Source organism: Castor canadensis, chromosome X (assembly GCF_047511655.1).
Source record: "Castor canadensis chromosome X, mCasCan1.hap1v2, whole genome shotgun sequence".
In the NCBI taxonomy this organism is placed as follows: domain Eukaryota; kingdom Metazoa; phylum Chordata; class Mammalia; order Rodentia; family Castoridae; genus Castor; species Castor canadensis.
In genome coordinates, this window is record NC_133405.1 from 125057706 (window position 1) to 125078222 (window position 20517).

General features: G+C 39.0%; 1 pseudogene; it reads right to left on the reverse strand.

The window, feature by feature from the left end:
* Window positions 1–19095, reverse strand: part of LOC109675434 (large ribosomal subunit protein uL16-like) — a 62820-nt pseudogene extending 43725 nt beyond the window's left edge.
* Between the last annotated feature and the right edge of the window lie 1422 nt (window positions 19096–20517).

Below are 20517 nucleotides of genomic sequence, written 5' to 3' on the forward strand. Positions count from 1 at the left end.
AATTCCATCAGTTGGATTGTTTTTTATCTCAAATTCTGACAAATCTACAAAGTGAAGTCATCATTTAAACAGCAAATTTCTTTCTTCTTTTTCTTTATTGGCAGTACTCAGGTTTGAACTCAGGGCCTTGTGCTTGCCAAGCAGGCACTCTACCACTTGAGCCATGCCCCCAACCCTGGAGTCATTATTTAAAAGAATGAAGAAACAGATTCAAAGTTACTTGCCTGATACCATATGGCTAGTATGATTTCAGCAAGCAATAATCCAGATCTAATACAACAACAGAATTTATGTTCTTCCCCTTGTCACCATCCGTTCTAGAGTTACACTGTCCCTGGGTGCCATTGTTCACACCTACAACATGTTAACCATTAGATCTGTCTCTAGCCCAGACTTCTTTCCTGAATACCAGAACATATGCATAACTGCCTTGTTATGCAAGGAAATCTGCACTTGGGTGTCCCATACATACCTCACGACCAACATAGTCTGCACTGACTGAACTCATTACCCATTCTCCAAACCAACTTCCCCTTGGGCACTCCCAATTGTAGTAAATAGCAAGGCAAATTCCTTGTTATTTTAGTAAATAACAAGGAATTCCTGTGACAATCCCCTGTCCAGCCCACGGCCAAATGTTGAGCTTTCTCTTGTCTTTCTACTAAACAGTCTCCAATCCCTCTGTTGCTTCTGTCCCCCAATGACTCACAATCCTTTATCTTCTGCAATAGAGTCCCCATTGAACTCTTTCCTACAAGTGTCAGTCCCATCTTTTCTGCCCAGGCACAAATTCCTTTCTTCCTGACAAAGTGATCCTCCTAGAGTTGGCCCCTGCCTAGCTATCATTCCAGCCTCATTACCCTCAGTTTATCTCTAACACATTGTGTTCCAGCAAATCCAAAGTATGTACAGTCCACAGCCACCTGAATGCCCTGTCCCCACTTCAAGTCTCAGTTCAACAACCACTGTCCCTTCCTCTATGAACCATTCTACTCCCCCACGGAAAGTTGCTTACTGTCTACTTTGCAAGACCCTTATACTTGAACTTGCCCGTTATCACCTTGAATTACAATTCTTTACTCACATGCCTGTCCCCCAGCAACATGCTTAGAGATCCTTGAGAACAAAGATTAGGCTCTACCAATAATTAGATCTGCAGCACATAGCCCAGTGTTCATAAACGTACGTTCAGTGTTCATAAATGTATGTGGATGTATACTGGAATTCATTACCAATGAATATTAGACTTGCTGAAGGAAACAGAGCAAATCTAGTCCACCTAAACCCTAATTTTACAGATAATAATACTGAGGCTCAAGGATGATGTGATTTGCTGAAACTACACAATAACTTGGCAGCGATGATAATAAATAGATCCAAATCTCCTTGTAGATTCAATCCTTTATCAGTTCTCGTTCCATGATTTCTCATTGCCTCTCGAACTCAAAGTATAAAAGCCATTGAGCTTCTCAGTATCTCTGTTTCTACTCATAGACAACGGAAATTACCAATGCCTTCCCTTTCTACAGCATAGGGATTTTATTTAACTACGGTTGAATGCTGTCTGTAAAAATGCTTTGACTTCAAGAGATACACCACAGCTGAGACTCAGCAGCCCACCACTTTGATTTCAACTTCTCAGTTTACTCTCTCACTTCCTCTATTGACTTTTCCTCCCCTGCAGCCTGCAACCCAGCAGAAGCTGGAGGAGAAAGAGATTTGTGATTTCCTTTTCTACTCCAGCTCCACTTAACTGAGAAAGGTATTGTGAATAAAAACAAAGGTTCCTGTACAGCAGCATTAAAAATAAAATGGTCATTGATGGTTGCAAGTTTAGAAAGAGAATAAAAGGAGGTTAAATTTGGAGTCTTGCACTGGAAATAATTATGACACTACTCAGAAACTCCACATATATAAAATAGCCTGCCAACTTTTAAGTCTGACATTCTTTAAAAGGGAGGGCATTGAGGGTTAAAATGAAAGACAACAATGTCATAAAAGACAAAGAAAGGCTGTGGAAATATTCCAGATTTAAGGAGGCTGACATTCAAATGCAATAACTGACCCAGTCTTGGATCTGACATTGGAGAGAAAAGATGCCTAAAAGACATTATTAGGTAGATCGACAAAATTGGAATGAGAACAAAAGACTAAACAAATGTGTGCTAGCAATATTAAGTTGTTCGAAGTTAATAATTCTATTGTGATTAGGTAAGAAACTATCCTTATTCTTAGGAAATGTATTCTGAAGTATTTCAGGATACAGGCCCATAATGTAAGTGTTTATCCTTCAAATGACTCAGCAAAGCACTAATAATACATGGGCATAGAGAAGATAGATAGATAGATGATAGATAGATAGACAGAGAGATAGAAATGAAATAAAATGTTTGCAATAAGTGAATCTAGGTAAAATGTATACAGCTGTTATTTGCACTACTTTTATTCTTACAACCTTTCTGAAAGTTTTAATGTATTTCCAAATGAAAGTATGTTTAAAGCACATCTGAACAAGACTTTACATCTGTGATATTTAACAAGTTAAATTGCTATGTCTCTATCTATCTTCTAGTTCTACCTTAAATAATCATGTCCCTGACACTATACTGAAATCTAAAGGGACTAAAAAGACAAATAGGCATAGGGGGGTTTTGGGGTTTTTTTTTTTTGTCTAAATAGTCTATAGTTAGTTCAGAAGAGAGGACACAAGCACATAAAAAGACAGAAAAAATGATAAATGCTGAATGTCATACAAGAAGTAGTAGCAAAAGAGAAGGCAAAATGGAGTTTCAGGGTTTCACAGAAGAGGCAGAATTTGATTGAGCCCTTTAGTCTAAAAGAAGCAGAAGAGAGGAAAGGGCACTACAAGCAAAGGGCACAGTGAGAGCCAAGTGGCAAGGTGGGAAGGCACACCCTGTGGCGAGCAGTATGATTCCAGAGGTTTCATGGGGGTAGGGTGTCAAAGTTCAGAGTAGGAATGTTGGTTGGGGTCAACGGGAGACACCCGGAAATGTGAAATTAAGGAGCTGGAGGGGAAAAGGAGTTTGGACTTTATTCTAAATGCCAGAGGTCGGCAACCTCTTGGAAGTGTTGATCCCTCTTTCTTCTGCTTCTAGACAACACAGATAAAGCTGGAATAAGTTGTGTCAATGATTATGCGAGAGCAAGAAGTCTCCAATGTTTGACAATCTCTCCTTTCATAGATGTCGCCATTCAGGAATCCATTTGAAAACAGAACTATCTTTTAGAAGCTAATTCGGTACTTATTGCTCACAATTTAGAGCACCTTAGTCAGTTAATCATATGCCTTGCCTTTAACACATAGCCATTTTCAGCTATGTTATCTATCAGCCACACTGAGCAAATAAAAGCTGTCTTTAAAAAAAAAATGAAGATCAAACTCACCCCTTCTATCCTTCCCATTCATCTCCCCTCCTCCCTTCTTAAAGCAATTTCAACAAGTTTCATTGTTCTATTTTCATACATGTGTATAAAATATTTCAACCATATTTGTTCCCCCTTCACTCTCTCCTTTCACCCTTCCACTGGTACCAATGCCAAACAGAACCTGTTTAACGTTCCTGTCATTCGTTTTTAACCATTAGATTGCGTGTGAGAAAAAACCCACTGTATCTCTCTTTCTCAGACTGGCGCATGTCGATTAAAGTGATGATCCTACATTTCATCAATTTTCCTGCAAACAATATAGTTTCATTCTTTTTTATGGATGAATAATGCTACATTGTATCTATATGTACCACAATGTCTTTATCCATTCATCAATTGATGGACATCACAATGAAACAACTAATATATTCATATAACTAATACATACAAATAAAATGTTTTTTTAAAAAAGGATGGAGAGCCCTAACTTGGGGGAGTTGGAAGAGGGACGACAAAGAGGTGAAGTGAAATAGTCAAGGTAATTAATACTGGCTATTGTAATAAAAAAATTCAATGATTTAACTTAGTAAAGGTTTATTTCTTATTCATTCAAGTCACAATCTGGTACAGAAGGAGCAGCTCTCCTGAGTAGGTCTGTTCCAATTAGCAACTTCTATGTCCTGATGTTACTATTAAATGCATGGCATTTGAAATCACCATAGAATAGAAAGATTGAGAGGTGATCACACCAGGAGTTTTGTGACCAGATTCAGAGGTGACATTTATCACTTCTACCAAAGTGTCACAGCCCAGTCACATGGGCTCAACCAGACTTCAAGAGGTACTGGACTAGATAATTGTTCTGTGTGCCCAGAAAGAAAGAATGGAATTGTAAGTATCATGGCTTCTGGGTTCCTCCAAGAACCAACTTGAAACAAGGATATGAATACTAATACCTTAGGTGAGCCATGATCTCAGGGAATACTAAGAGAGCAAGAAAATGAGACAGAGAAGGGAGCAAAGCCAATAGAGAGTGCATTAGTGAGTGTACATTGGGCATCTCATACTCAACCCTAGAGGGAACTTCTGGGATTCTATATAAAACAAGCCTTAAGTTATTCCCCCTGAAAAATGAAGAAACTGAGCTATCTGTCTACGAACTTCTGTCCTTCATTGGCTGAGGGCTGATCCCCAGGAAATTCACTCTCTGACATTTCTGACAAGCAGGTCAAGCATGCTCTGGTGGCCAGAGAAAGTCCTCAGGTAGAGTCACATGTGCTTCCAGGTAAAGCAAGTGGTATGTACCAAATGGTAAGTGCTAAAGGTCTGTGAAAGAGACATCAGCAGCATCTGCTATCGTAAGCACCTACCAGTAGCTTCTAGCCTCTCTCAGCCTTGCAGATAACCCTGATCAAAATGCTCCTTGCAAGCCAGAATGCAGCCTGAGGTCTTAGCTCTGGGGTATGTCCTGGAAGCTCCCCAGATGGATTCAAGGCAGCTTATAGATGAGAATTTGGAAATACCACCCCTTCTTTACTCAAACCACCATCATTTCACTTCAAAACCATTCTAAGGAAACCTTTCTCCAGAAGGCTTCCAAGTTCAGATCTCATGAACTTCCCAAATTCTCAGCTCAGTCATTTGCCAAATATTATATTTCCTTCTTGAAATACTCTTCTTCCTTCTAGGATCCCCTTCTCTCTTTGTACTTTCCCTGATTTCTTGGGTGCTCTTTCTGTGCCTATAACCATGAAGCTCACTCTTTCTTGGAGGCCCACAATTGTTCCTGGGCACCACACCTAGATTTTGTGAAGAAACCAGAAATGGATAGCTACCTGAAGTCATGCATTGAGAAGGATTCAGAGGCTGTATGGTCAATTAGACATGTCTGCCATGGATATTGGCATACAGTGGTATGATGGTTAATATTGATTGTCAACTTGATTGGATCAAGAAACACCTAGGAGATTAGTAAAGCACAGCTCTGGGTATTTTGAGGGCATTTCCAGAGATAATTAGATCATGAGGTTCTCTGACTTAACCAATGGGTTAATCCCTTGATGGATTCTTAATCTGATGGCATTATTGGGAGGTGGTTAAAGGTAGGAAGTGGGGCCTAATTGGAGGATATAGGTCAGCAAGGGTGTGTCCTTTGGGTGCTATATTTTGCCCTGGCCCCTTCCTGTGCCCTCTTCTCTACTTCCAGTCCCCAATGAGGTGAAGAAGCTCCTCTGCCACATTCTCCCACTGCCATAATGTTCTGCCCAAGCAGAACGGGGCTAAGCAACCATGGACTGAAACATCCGAAACCATGAGTCAAAATAAATCCTTCCTCCCTTAAATTGTTTATGCCAGGTATTTTGGCCATGAGTGAGTAAAAGTAACTAATGCAGGTAGGCCGGGTTCAGACATTAATCAGCTCCACCAAGCCTTTTTTTTTTTTTTGATGGATTTTTTTTTAATTTTTATTGTTTATTCATTTATTCATATGTGCATGCATTGTTTGGGCCATCTCTTTCCCCCACACATACACTCCCCTTGCTTCCAGGCAGAACCTGTTCTGCCCTCTTCTCCAATTTTGTTGAAGAAAAAACATAAGAAATAATAAGACATAGTGTTTTTGCTAGCTTGAGTTAAAGATAGCTATACAAAGAGATTCCTATCATTGCTTCCATGCACATGTGTATTACAACCCGAATTGATTCACATCTACCTGACCTCTTCACTACTTCCCAGTCACCTTCCCATAGTGGCTTCTCTCAGCTTAAGATTACTTTATTCACTCCTCTACAGTGGGCACATTAAACACTTTCAAATTTTGGGTTTCCTACCTTTCCCTATTTCTCCCATGTACATTCTCCCCTTAGCGTGTAACCCATGTCCAATGATATTACTGCATTTGTTTTAGGTCTAAAGTCCGCATATGAGGGAGAACATGCGATTTTTGGCCTTCTGAGCCTGGCTGACTTAGCTTAAGATGATGTTCTCCAGTTCCATCCATTTACTTGTGAATGACAAAATTTCATTCTTCTTTATGGCTAAGTAAAATTCCATTGTGTATAGATACCACATTTTCTTGATCCATTCGTCAGTAGTGGGACATCTTGGCTGTTTCCATAACTTGGCTATTGTGAATAGTGCTGCAATAAACAAGGGTGTGCAAGTGCCTCTGGAGTAACCTGTGTTGCATTCCTTTGGGTATATCCCCAAGAGTGGGATTGCTGGATCATATGGCAGATCTATGTTTAGATTTTTAAGAAGCCTCCATATTGTTTTCCAAAGTGGTTGTACCAACTTGCATTCCCACCAGCAGTGGATGAGCATTCCTTTTTCCCCACATCCTCACCAACACCTGTTGGTGGTGGTGTTTTTGATGATGGCTATTCTAATAGGAGTGAGGTGGAATCTTAGTGTGGTTTTGATTTGCATTTCCTTTATGGCCACCACCAACCCTTTTTTGTATTGGGTATTTGCAAGATAGGATCTAGCTAACTGTTTGCCCAGACTGGCTTCGAACGGATATCCTCCTCATCTCTGCCTCCTGAGTACCTAGGATTACAAGCAAAAGCTATGGGCGCCCAGCCTCTGATGTACATCTTACTCATTTCCATCTTCCATGATTTCCTTTGACCATCTCATCCACTCCAAAGGAGTTAACTATCATCTCTGTATAGATAACACCTAAATATATACTTCTATTCAAGACCTTTCTCAGGTGTTCCAAACCCATTTTTTCTGACCCTTTGGGGGGCATGTTAACCTTGATATTTATTTTCTAATTGTACTCTTTCAGAGCATTCTCCATGTCACATGATAGCTTTAGCATCTTTGGAGTGATACCCCAGCTTAAGGTCTTGGCATTATATTCACTTCAATTAATATCTTCTCATCACTTCTCCCTATCACTTGTCATAGAACTTAGCAAATTGTATTAGAATTAGTTGTTCTCTCCTTTGCCCTAAAATAATGTGGATTCTTTGAATAAAAGAACCAGATATAATTCATCTTGCATCTTCAGCTACTAGAACTGTTTCTGGCACAAAGTTAGACTCTGTTTAAACGCCTGAGGAGATATTGACACATATGTAATTTAATGTATAAATTGTATGTGTATTTTGTTCCTCTCTTAAAACTCTGCCATTCTTCCCATCTCTCTCTCTCTCTCTCTCTCTCTCTCTCTCTCTCTCTCTCTCTCTCTCTCTCTCATTTTCTCTGAATGTGTGTGCACCTATATATCCAGAAAAGCCCATAGAGACATAAAGTAGATTGATGACCAGGTTGTTGGGGAAGTGGATGGAGAGTGACTGCTAATGGGTATGGAGTTTCTTTTGGAGATGACAAATGTGTTCTGGAATTGGTGGTGAGGATTATACAGCCTTGTGAATATACTAAAACCCACTGAATTGTAAATCCTAAAATGGTAAATCTGAGAATATGTGAATCACTATCTCAGAATTGACATGAAAGTAATAGCAGTGATTCTATCAGGTCTGTATCCTTTATGTATACTGACTTTCAGATTTTTCTGTGAATGAACATATTTTTATATTAATTTAGGAGGGATAAAAATTCTCCCAAACTACTCTTCTTTAAAAGTTCACCCCTATTCATGGAGTGAAAGCCAAACCCCTCGCCAAGTTACCCAGGCCCTTTCTGAGCAGGCCTCAACCTGCTTTGACAAACACTCACTTTTCGCTTCTCCATTATCCCTGACTTCAGCCACTTCAGAATTCTCCATTTCCTGAATGTGCCCGGGGCTTCCTGTTTCAGAGGATTTGTTCTCTGCCACTCACAGCCTCTCTTTGTGTCTCTCCTATCCAACCTTACCTACAGAAATATATCTAGGGCCACACCAAATCTCACTTCCCCAAAGCTGAACTTGAAATGTCTCTATCTCTTTCTAGCTCTGCTAACACTTTGTTTCGCATGTTTTTACAGCATTAACGCAATATTTATATTGTCAGTTGTGTTTTTCTTATTGGGCTGATTCACCTTTGATTCCTCAAAAATGTATGGCACATGGAATAGATATTCTATAAAACTTTAATTTTGGGGTTAAATTTTTTAAGAATAAAATGCAAATCCACATTTCTTCATTGACTCAGTTGACAAGAACTATGATGTCATACTGTGTGTCGGACAAAGTCCAAGTCAGAAGATTTCCTTGGCTGTCATGGACTTCCTGCTTTTTTTTTTTTAATTCATGTAGGACCTACAAAGAGTGAGCACAATACTTCTCTGTCCCGCAATGACTTTTTACATATGTATATACCCATGTAACGACCAACCACATCAAGACATAGAATATATCCAGCCTCACATGTCTCCCCCCAGTCAATATCCCCCTGCCCAGAGGTAACCACTATTCCAACTCATACCACCATAGATTAGCTTTGCCTGTTTTCCAGTGCCATATAAATGGAATCATATGAATGATATATTCTTTTATTCATCATGATTTCTGTGGTTGTATATAGCAGCAGTTTGTTCTTTTATTTCTATTTAGTATTCTATTGTAGAATATACTGACCAATATTCCACAGTTTACGTATCCATTCTCATTGATGGCCAGCCCAGTTTTTTGACTATTATGAATAAAGCTGCAATAAACATTCATGCATGGCTCTTTTTATCTTTTTTGCAACACTGGAGGTTGAACCCAGAGCCTCACACTTGCTAAACAAGCACTCTACCACCTGAGTTATGCCCCAAGCCCTTTTGTTTTTATTTTGTTTTTGAGATAGGGTCTCACTTATTCAAGTCCTAGGATGACCCTAAATTTGCAATTCTTCTGCTTGCCTACCAAGTAGCTGGGATTACAGGTATGCACCACAACACCCAGCTTTATGCATGACTCTTGACATATATAAGCACTCATTCTTGTATATATATATATATATATATATATACCTTTGGAATGGAATTGCTGGGTCATAAGTGTATTTAGTAGATATTGCCCAAAAACCTACCCAGAAGGGTGGTGACGATTTATACTCTCACCAACAATATATGAAAACAAGCACATAAGAAAAATATCTGATAATAAAAAAATGTGGTATAGAAAATGAAGGTGAGATGATAAGCTACTTTACATTTAGTAGTCAGGCAATCTTCTCTAACAAGGTGAAATTTAAGCTGAGACTTGAATGACAAGAAGCTGGCCATACACTTGTCAGAAGAAGAGCATCTCAGGCCGTTAGTGAAACCACAAAGGCTCTTGGGCAGGAAGTACCTCACCTTGTTTAAGGAACAGAAAGAAGTCTAGTGGCCTTGGAGTAAGTGGAAATGAAGATAGCAAAGAGAAAGTATATTACTGAGCCAGGCGCTATTATAGGTGACTGGAGCTAAATTCCGTAGGAAAATTGTGGGAAGGTATAAGATCCATACTTTCCAATTATTCCACCCAAGAGCTGAGAAATCTGGGGTATTTATGTTCCAACAATCAAAGTCATTGGTTTAAAATTGCTGCTGGTAGATTGGGGGTGGGGATGTTGATTTCCTAGCATTTCTGCGTCTAATAATGTAAGTATTTTCTTCTATCACTAAAATTCAATATCTTCCTCTTTATAGAGACTTTCAACTTCATTCTGTTTTCATTGGTAGTCTTCTTGACCTTCAGCTCCACAACCAACTCCTTGAATTCACCCTTCTCTACCGTCCTAAATACCATCAGCCATTTGACTCACTTTCATTCCCATGGCCAACCTCTCTAGATTAGGGTCACCATTTGTTTTGGCTTTTCTTGAGCTCCTATTCACTAGGCATTCTACCTTGCACAGTGTCTTGCCACTAACAGACTCAGTACATGCATGCAGAAATGACTGTTAGTAAAGGATCCATAACCATGTTGATTTGGAAAGACTTCAGAATGCTTTTAAATTACAATTTGATTCTTACTACTTCCTGAAATCCTCCCAATCTTTAGCTACTTCCTGGATGTTTTGCTGACAACTGAAGTTTCACTTTATATATCTTACTAGTTGTCACATAATTTTGTGTAATAAGACACCACAAGACTCAATGCCTTTAAATGATAAGCATTTATTTAGTTCATAAGTCTGTGGTTTGGCAACTTAGGTTGGTTTCAGATGGGCAGTGCTTCTGATTGCAACTGTACTCACTCATAGGCCTTAGGGTCAGCTGCAGCTCAGCTGATTTAGGATAATCTCAGCTGCATTGACCAGGGTGACTCAACTCTACTCCTTGGGTCGCATCTTCCAGAAGGTTCTCAGCAAAACACAGAAGACAAGCAAGTGAAAACGCTCAAGGCTCTTTGATGCCTACACTAAGAACTAACCCACCATATTCTATTGCCCCAAACAAGTCACAAGGCCAGGCCAGATTCAAGGGGAGGAAAAAGAGACTCTGCCAATTTAGTGACTGAAATTCCAAGGTCACGTGGTAAAGGATGTAGATACAAAAAAAAGTGCACGAAGGTCATTAATGCAATCTATCATACTTTAATATTTGTCTTTTAACTTAGAAGGTTGAGTGTATTTCACATATTATCCCTCAACATAGTGGTTTAAAAAAGAAAGAAAGAAAAGAAGATTGAGTGTATGTTCCCTTCCCCTTTCAGTTTAAAGTTTCTGAACTTTAAAATACCCTAGTATATATTATAAGAAGTACTGCTTTTTTGTCTTAATTATTAGATATTGCTTTGGTTCTCCATTTCTATATATGTAGACTGTAAAGAAATGACTGTAGAAAAGTAGAGTATCACTCATAAATATACCCTGCAGACTTTAAAAATATGATTGCCAGTCACCATCTCAAGACCCATCTTGAACACAAGTTAGATAACATCAACCACAATCTTAAAGTGTATTTACTTTATTTTACATTGAAGAGAAGAATGTTCTTCCTATTATCTGATGTCTTCATTGGAAGAGTAACAGTGCATCATTTATGAAAGGAAACAAAGGGGCCACCACCATTACCACCGTTGCCGTGGTCATGTCATATTAAATTAGGATCGAGTTGGTTATTGAAGCAGCTCTTCAAACAGGGTGTCTCCTCATAAGAAATCTCTGCCAGTTACATCAATAGGAACATTAGGTACAGAATGTCCACTGGAGAAAATGTACAAAATATTCAAGCTGATGAAGAGTCTATGAATCAAATGTCCTGCTGTGCCCTGTTCAACACTATTTCTGTCTTACGTGAGGTGTGTGATCTGAATTTGATTCACTAGCTTTAACACCATTCACCCACCGTGTGGTGCGTGGATGCACCAAGTGGCTTCAATTAGGAACTGAAAATCCACTACAATGCAATGGAAGCAGAACGATTTCAAACAGATAGAACTCATGTGGAGAGGAAGAAGGATGGGAAGGCAATGTGTTCCTAATTTCCTGCTAAGGGAGAAAGAGCAACACAGAATGGTAGTTAAAAAGCCAGGTTACCCAAGAATGGGGACATGACTCAAATGGTAGAGTGACTGCCTAGCAAGTTCAAGGCCCTGAGTACCACAAAAAACCAGACAAACAAAAGAAAGCCAAGTTATCCAAACAGTCTCAGGTTTGACTCTAGGCTATGTGATGTCAGGCAGGTTTCCTCTGTAAACCTCAGTTTCTTTATCTAAAAAATGGGACTACTGTTGAAACAACTTCAATAATTTAATAAGCACTTTGAAGTTAAGCACTCAATGTGAACTATAATTTTTTTTAAACTGTAAAGGAGATAGGATATCATCCAATGCAATCCTCTCATTTAGAAGAAGGGAAACAAAGCAGCAAAGAAGGCTAAAATGTACCCCTGTTTACCCAGCTAGTGGCCGAGTTAGGGCTGAAACCCAAAACTCTCTGATTCCTGTGCCTCTCTGTGCCTCCACCAACACACCCCACCCACCTACCCTCTTCCACAAAGTAGAGCTTCAGTAAATAGCCAGGGGCTTTCCCTTTTCCCCTGGATAATCACATCTCAGGCACTAGGGAAACTGAAAGGTATGGAATTTTCTAATGAGGCACTTGGTGCCTGCTCACTTTAATCCACTGCAAGTGTCTCTGGGAAATAAAATATTGGCAGGTTTGTCCAACAGCTGCTCAGCCTAGAGACCACAGCTTATTTTGGTCCATTTATGTTAACTCATCTGTCTTAAGCTCTTTGTTAGTGACTCACCGCACACTGCTACCAAAAATATACACCAAAACCCAAGAATCATTCATATGAAGGGCAAACCTCTTCCTTAAAATATCACATTTCTTGTCTTGTTTTTATGAAGTTTTTCCTTCCTCCCGCCTCCACATCACATTTTCTTCTCTCCTTTTTTCCTTCTCCATTTTTGACCACCATTGGTGGCACAGAAGGTGCATGGTGTGATCAGAATTCTAGACTGGTCATCAGAAGATGTGGTTCTGGTACTGGGCTGGGATTCTATAGTTGTAAAAACCTAGCAAGTCACAACTGGTGTGCCACTCATATGGCTCCCACCACAGCAATGTGGAGCACTTCCTCATCGCTTTCCCTATAAGGATTCCAAGCTTTAAAGGATTTTCATTTGCCACATAAATTGCCTTTTAAAATTAAAAATTAACACTCATTTTCTATTAATTGCAGGTGGAAGCAATCTAATTAATGTACATTAAATTAATAAACAACAATAAGCAGGAAATGAAAATGCTTAAAGGATTAGATTTATTTACCAAGATGACTGCTGTTTCAAATACCGTGCCCAGACTTATCACAGGAAAATATGCCATCTTTGTTAGACTTAGTGAAATATTGAAATGGTTCATATACCATGCTGCAGATTTAAAAATAGACAGACGTGGGAAGCATACACACCAACTTCAGAATGATGCAAACTTCCAGGAAGGGGAAAAGGAAGGAGATGGGGGAGACATTCTCCAAGTGTATCTGTAATATTTCACTTACTAAGGTCTGGCACAAACACAGGAAATTGTTAGCATGTAAATTCTGAGTGGTTGATATGTGGATGTCAGTTATTAATATTACCCTTTCTTTTTATAGTTAAAATATTTCAAAATTAAATAAATTTAAAACAAGCTTATGAACTGAAACTCTTATATATTGTTGATGGGAGTGTAAAAAGACATAACCACTTTGGAAAAGTTTGAAAGTTTTTTGAAAAGTCAAACCTACACCTCCCATATGACCTAGCAATTCTCTTCTTAGGTACAGACCCAAGACAAATGAATGCCTGAATTCACAAAAAAAGACATGCACCGCATGGAACTACCACAGTGAAACTTCTTTGTAAAATTAATGTACACTAATAAAAAAGAGAAAAAAGATGTGTATAAGAATGTTTATATCAGTTTTATTCATAATAACCACAAATAGGAAAAAACCCAATCAATAGGTGAAGGGATAAAAAAATATGATATTTTTGTACAACAGAACATGACAGCCATAAAAGGGAAAGGATCCCTTTTATCAAACAATATGGATAAATCTTTAAAAAAAAAAGAGAGAGAGAGAACTCCATGCTAAGCCAAAGAAGCCAGTTACAAAAGAATATATACTGTGTGATTCTATTTACATTAAGCTATAAACCAGGCAAAACAAATCCATAGTGATATAAACCAGAACAGCGGCTGCCTGTTGTGGGGTCAGAGTGGAAAGAGGCCAGGGAAATTTCTGGAGTGAGCGACTTATGTTGAGGAAATATCTTGATCAGGATGGCTGGTTACACAGGTGTTTATATTTGTAAAAAAACAGTCTTCAAAATGCATGATTTAGATTTGTGCATTCCATAGTGTCTAGATTTTATCTCATGTAGTATCTTCATGGATTCTCGAGAGATCTGGGGATCTCAGGACAGGAATCCTGCAGTCCTTTTCATCTCTTAACAGCGTAGGAGTTTACTCTGTGCATTGCTTTTCACTCTCATTACAAATGAAGTCTTTCTTTGAGGGTAACTTTCAAAGGCACTGTGATGTAATAGAAAGAATATGGGCTTTAGAAATAGCTAAGGTCCTGGGTTTGAGCTGCTGCTCCCGGGATCACTGGCTGTGTGACTCTGGGCAAGGAAGTGACCTTCTCGAGTTTATTTTCTTAACCTTACACAGGAAAGTACAAGCCTACTTCCCAGGGTTATTTGGAAGATTAAATTAGATCACACAAGCAAAAGTGTGTTTCACACAGCCGGGCTCAGCGCAGATGCTCCATACATTCTGGTTTCCTTTTCTTCCTTCCTTTACTTTTTATAGACCCGCCACAGAACGGAAGCTTGGTATCTCTTCCATCATCACAGTTCAAATCCTGAAGATATAGGAATAGCCTATAGCCTCCTCCTCAAACATAACAAGGAAAAGTGCCACCCTTAGGTCCCTGCAAAGGCACTACTGCTCTGAGCCCTATGATTTCAAGGATCCCTGCTCTGTCCTCCCTCCAGTCACACCCTTCCCCACAGGACAGGAGTCAATGCATCAAGGGCTGTGCCCATCCAGAATCTGTGCCTCAATTAGACTATATGCATTACCCAAATGACCAGCCCTTCCAGGGCCAGCCAGGGCTCCTTGCCATTCATCTTTCCAAGAGCAGACTGTGTCGTGAGCATGTCCATCCCTAGTCCCATAAGGTCATCGAAGAGCAAGTGTACGGATCTATGGTGGACAGAGCCTGGAAAGGCAGACAGAGTGTCCATCCACACTGTGCAAGACCCCTCATGGTAGTGTGAGAATCCTGGGGTGAAAAGAGAAAGGAAGATTGATCTCAGACTAAGCCTAGGAGCCAGGGGCTGGTTTATCCTGTGCCTCCAGATTCGGTACAGTCAGGACCCTAAGGAGGCCAAGAATTCTAAATCTGCACCTGGCTTTCCAGGCTGATATTGAAGTATTTTAGTTAAAGTAGGATACAGAATACGTTTTATAAATTCTAACATTCAAATATAGTGTACCCACTAGAGTATAAATTGCGAACTATCAGAAAATTTTCTGCCTTGTTTACTGGTATAGTCTCAGCATCCAAAATAGTGTCTGCTATATGGGAGGTGCTAAGTATATTATTTCTTCAATTAATGCATGAATGATTTAATGAATTTCAATTCCCATGCCTTCTCTGTTCTGGTCCTAATGCTTCACAACATGAAAAAAAAATTTTCAGACTTTTTAAATAAGCCAACTCACTTGCATTTCACATTTTATTTCACTTTTAGTAAACCTGCTGAAAACAACCCTCCATTCTTCTATTTCTCTTGCTCTATTTTTACCACCATGTCAGTTCTTATTGTGGAAAACTCCACCCCTTTGACATCCCCTACTTCATCTTCATCTATCAACCTTGACCTGCTTCCATCTCCTTCCCTCTTTGGCCTAAAACCACAAGGCCCATAACTTCAACCATTCTTTTGTCAGTCCCCTCACCTTGCTCTTTCACCTAGTGAACCTCCAATTCTGGATCAAGGAATGCTTCCATTTCTACACTTGAGCTACATCACAGGATAATAGATTAACAGAGGTAGCTAAATGATCTAAAAATATAGTCATTTCTTTCCTGGCCAAAACTCTTGCCTACCAACTATTGCACATTCTTTACATGGCTAAAATTAAATATGCAAGTCTTCCATGGCATTTAATTAGCAATCTGGCAGAAAGAAAATGCTGCTCTACTTTCATTCACAAATTTTAGTTTAATTACATGCCATACCCTTTTCCAAGCCAAGATGGTTGGGTTCAAATGTCTGGTTAAGAAAATCTAAGGTAAGTGTTACATCACTTTTGAAAACCCTGAAACTCACATTAACATCTCTCTCTCTCTCTCTCTCTCTCTCTCTCTCTCTCTCTCTCTCTCTCTCTCTCTCTCTCTCCCTCTCCAGTGATGTAGCCTCCTTAGTTCCATTTTGTAATTTCTTTATAGAAATTCCAAATCTCTTTTCAAAAACAGAGCTGGCAATAAAAAGCAGAATACAAATTTCAGTTAGATAAGAGGAGTAAGTTCAAGAGCTCTATTGCACAGCATGGTGAATATAGTTAACACTACATTACATTCTTGAAAAATGCTGAGAATAGATTTAGATATTCTCACCACAAAAATGGTGAGGCAATACTTGTTCAATTATCTCAATTTACCCATTCAACAATGTACATATTTCAAAACATCATATTATGCATGACAAATGTATACAATTTTATTTACACATTTTAAAATTAGAACAAAGCATTAAAAACCTTACCCCAATAGGTAGTAAGTTATAGTTAGGTAGGAGCAAGACATCTCAAGTGTGCTACTGCACAGTAGGGTCATTATAGATAATGAAAATATGCTGTCCTCTTCAAAAACTAGAAGAAGGGGTTCTAAATGTTTGCACCAAAAGGAAATAATAAACCTTTAAGAAAGACATGTTTGCCCTCATCCAGACATTACATAATTTATGCCTGCATCAAACATTACATGGTACCTCACAGATATGTACAATTTTTATGCTTTTATGTACCAGTTAAAAATAAATTTAAACTAAAAAGAATACAATATTGTATATATACTATGATTGCTACTATGTTTAAAAATATTAATGTGTATGGGCAAAGAATAGGAGGCAACAAACAGAAAAGATAGTAGGGGTATTAGGAATTTTATTTCCTTTCACTAACACTCTTAGGTGTTATAGTGTTGTATTTTACAATCAAAAGTGAGGTCAGGACAGGGGAGAGGGAGAGAAGAAAGCCAAATTTACTGCAGAAAGGATGTGATGTCCTTTCAAAGTTCAAATCAGCATTCATTCCATTAACACCTTGTAGCAGCATCTCTCTGACCTTTAACAAATGTCCTAAATAAGTCAAAGGGGTCACAGTAGCTGCACCCTACTCATTACAAATGCCTTATCAACCTCTTTTTTAAATCTCAGAGCATAGAGAATTTGAACCATTTTTGCATGAATCTCAAGAGTCTGAATCACAACACGAGGGAAAAATCACTATAAACTCATGAAAATACAATATTTTAAAGATTATAAATAATAAATGGATTGCTAAAATTATCCCATAATACATACATATTGCTTTTCCAAGGATAAAAACGGAAGCACAGAGCCCAGAGGCTCAATTCTTGTGGGGAGGAAAAGATCTCTGCAAAACTGATATTAAATCTCCTCACATAGAGAAATATCATTTCCTTTAGGTGCAGGTCCATAAAGATCCCAGAGCTTCAGCAAACAAATGAGATAAATAATCCATTTGTGATAGCATTGATTTCATGAGGTTACTTCCTAATCAAGACAAAAATAAACTCTAGACATAAATGCATCTTGCTAGTACTTCTCCACAAATAAAACTACAAACCAATAATTATGTTCATTTCCTTAGCAATGCCTTAATTATTACTCCACATTCTTGCATAGAAAAAAGAGTAAAAAAATAAACAAACAAAATTAAATCAAGAATATTCCACCACCCCAGTAGATCTTTCTTAACGAGTCTACTACTGTCACTTAACCTTTATTTTATTTTGGTACTGAAGATTGTTGAAACCACTGAACTAGCTAGCCACTCCCCCACCAGCCGCTTTTACTGCTATTTAAATTTTGTTTTCAAACTTACATGGTTATTTATCTTAAGGAATTCTTTGAAGGGCAGGAGGACTAAATTGGTACAGTTAAACATCCTGAGCTTTCTAATAAGGATTAATTCAACATTAGTTGAATTATTGATAGGAACCCATCTATGCTAGCATTCGATTTTCTCCAAGAGCAAATTTCCTTTATGTATGCATTCCTTTATTTGTTACCAAAATTTGTTTACAGAAATAACAAAAGGGGATTGAAATAAAAAATGAAGTGCAGCTGGTGCTGGTGGCCACACCTGTAATCCTAGCTATTCAGGAGGCAGAGATCAGGAGGACCATGGTTCGAAACCAACCTGGGCAAATAGTGCTCAAGACCCTATCTGGAAAAAAACCCAGCACAAAGAAAGAGCTGGTGGAGTGGCTCAAGGTGTAGGCCCAGAGTTCAAACCCCAGTACCACAAAAAAATAAAGTGCGTAGATTGCACAGAAACATTTGTAGCAGCAACAAGTGAAAATGACAACCTCTTTGGCAAGATACAGTAATCATTTTCCTTTTAAGTGGACAGGATGATTTACTGTTGCGTGTGATTAAGGAGGGGACAGCACAGTGGGGAGCCCTCAAGTGCAGGGGACCATGATTAGGGATCTATTTAGCCCCACAGCCATCAGGGATGAGCTGCTTCTCAGCTACCCTATCTTCAAATTCATCTGCATTAAACTTGGTAAAGCCCTACTTCTTTGAGATGTGGATCTTCTGGCGGCCAGGGAACTTGAACTTGGTCCTGGGTGGGACCTCAATAACATGTTCCTTATTCTACAGCTTGGTGCAGATGGACACGATTACCTGACCAATGCGAACCCTGGCCACTGTGCCCTGGGGCTTCCCGAAGGCACCCCACATACCTGTCTGGAGCTTGTCAGCCCCGGCACCGGGCAACATCTTGTTGATGCGAATGACGTGGAAAGGGTGCAGTCGAACTCGAATATGAAAGCCATCTTTGTCACAGCTTCTGCCATGTACTTGTTGGAACTAATACGGGCAGCCTCCAGGGCTTCCTAGAAGAGCTGCTGATCTTCATCAGACACCATGTGGCCACAAAGTGGGAGTTCGTCCACTTTCGCCTTTTTCTGCCCCACGTCAAAAATGTGGATCTTGGCATCAGGTACACCTGGGCAAAAGCAAAATTTTGGGTATGGCTTGTTCTTACAATACCGGTGACATGGGGCGGGGCGGCGACTCATGGCGACACCAGGATCTTCCTTGCGGAAGGAAAAGAGGCTGCAATCATTTCATAGGTGGCCTGCCTACACTCCCTGTAAGGCTGCATTATTCCATAATACAGCATGAGCAGAGTGGAGGATGATGTAATCACTCACACTTACACTTTGCGTTGTTTGAGTTCAAGTCAAGGAACTCTATACTATTAACTGTGTTTTATTAAGTAACAATAAAAAGTCCTGGGAGATTCCTTTGTAATTCCCATTTTTAAATAAGAGCCAAAGAAAAAGAATCATTTCTAACAATGCAGGAATTCACTGGCACTTTTACATATACATAACTTTCAAATAAAAGGTAGCTCACACTCCAGGGAGAGAAGCTAGTTCTGGAGGGATAATGACAGTGATTCCTCTATATTTGTGGTGAATTCCTGAGGGCACCAGTGCTCAGTGTGGGCTGAAGGGTAGCTTTTGGGTTCTTGATACTTTAAGGTTTCTGTATTTGGCAGGGTGGGGGATGTTTAAAGGAGAATAACCTAAAGTGCTTTTTCAGAGTTCATCTGAATTATTGAAGACAATGTGTGGAATCTCACAATGAAAGATAAGTCAAGAAAGAAAAAAAGGTTGAGTAATGGGCTATGCCATATTCTATCATGGAGCATCTCCATACGGTATTGGCTTATCACAGAATATTAGCTTTCTGTGATTTTAGATATTATTCTGTATTCCAGGGATTTCCATATCTTGAATAATTTTAAGTTGCTTCTTCCATTTGAGGTCCCTCTGTGTTTTTTTCAATTTGTTGATGTGAGTTGATAAAATAGGCTTAAATCAATGTTGCTCTAAAAGTAAGAAACACTTTGGGTAGCAAGTAATGTCACCAAAATATTTCTATGTTTTTTCTTTTCTATTATCATACGTTAATAGTAGAAGGGGGTTTCATTGTGTCACCACAATATTTCTGTGGGGTTTTTTTTCCCAGTCATGATGGTGAAAAAGAATGAATGGGCAAGAGAGTGAGGAAGAATGAGAAGGATTTTTTTTTAATTCCTTTTACATTTCTCACCAAGTTTTGCTCTTCTGAGATTTGTACTACAATAAGGAAGATGGAGACTAGTCAATGGTTTTCAGATGTGATATACTGAGAACAGATTATCCCTACTTTTTACTGCCTCTTCTGAAAATATTCCACTGTCATCATCCAATGATAGTTCTCCTTAATGATATAATAGATATACTTTCAACTTGGCATTCATTGGACATGGGGATTTACTGTCTCCTAGTAGCCTGCTGAATTCTTTGTTGCTGTTGTTGTTTGTTTGGGCAATATGTTTAGCTGGGATTTTAACTCAGGGCTTTGAGCTTGTCAGGCAGCAGGTGTGCTACCATTTGGGCAACACTGCCAATCCAATTTTTGGGTTTTTTGAGACAGGATCTTGCTATGTA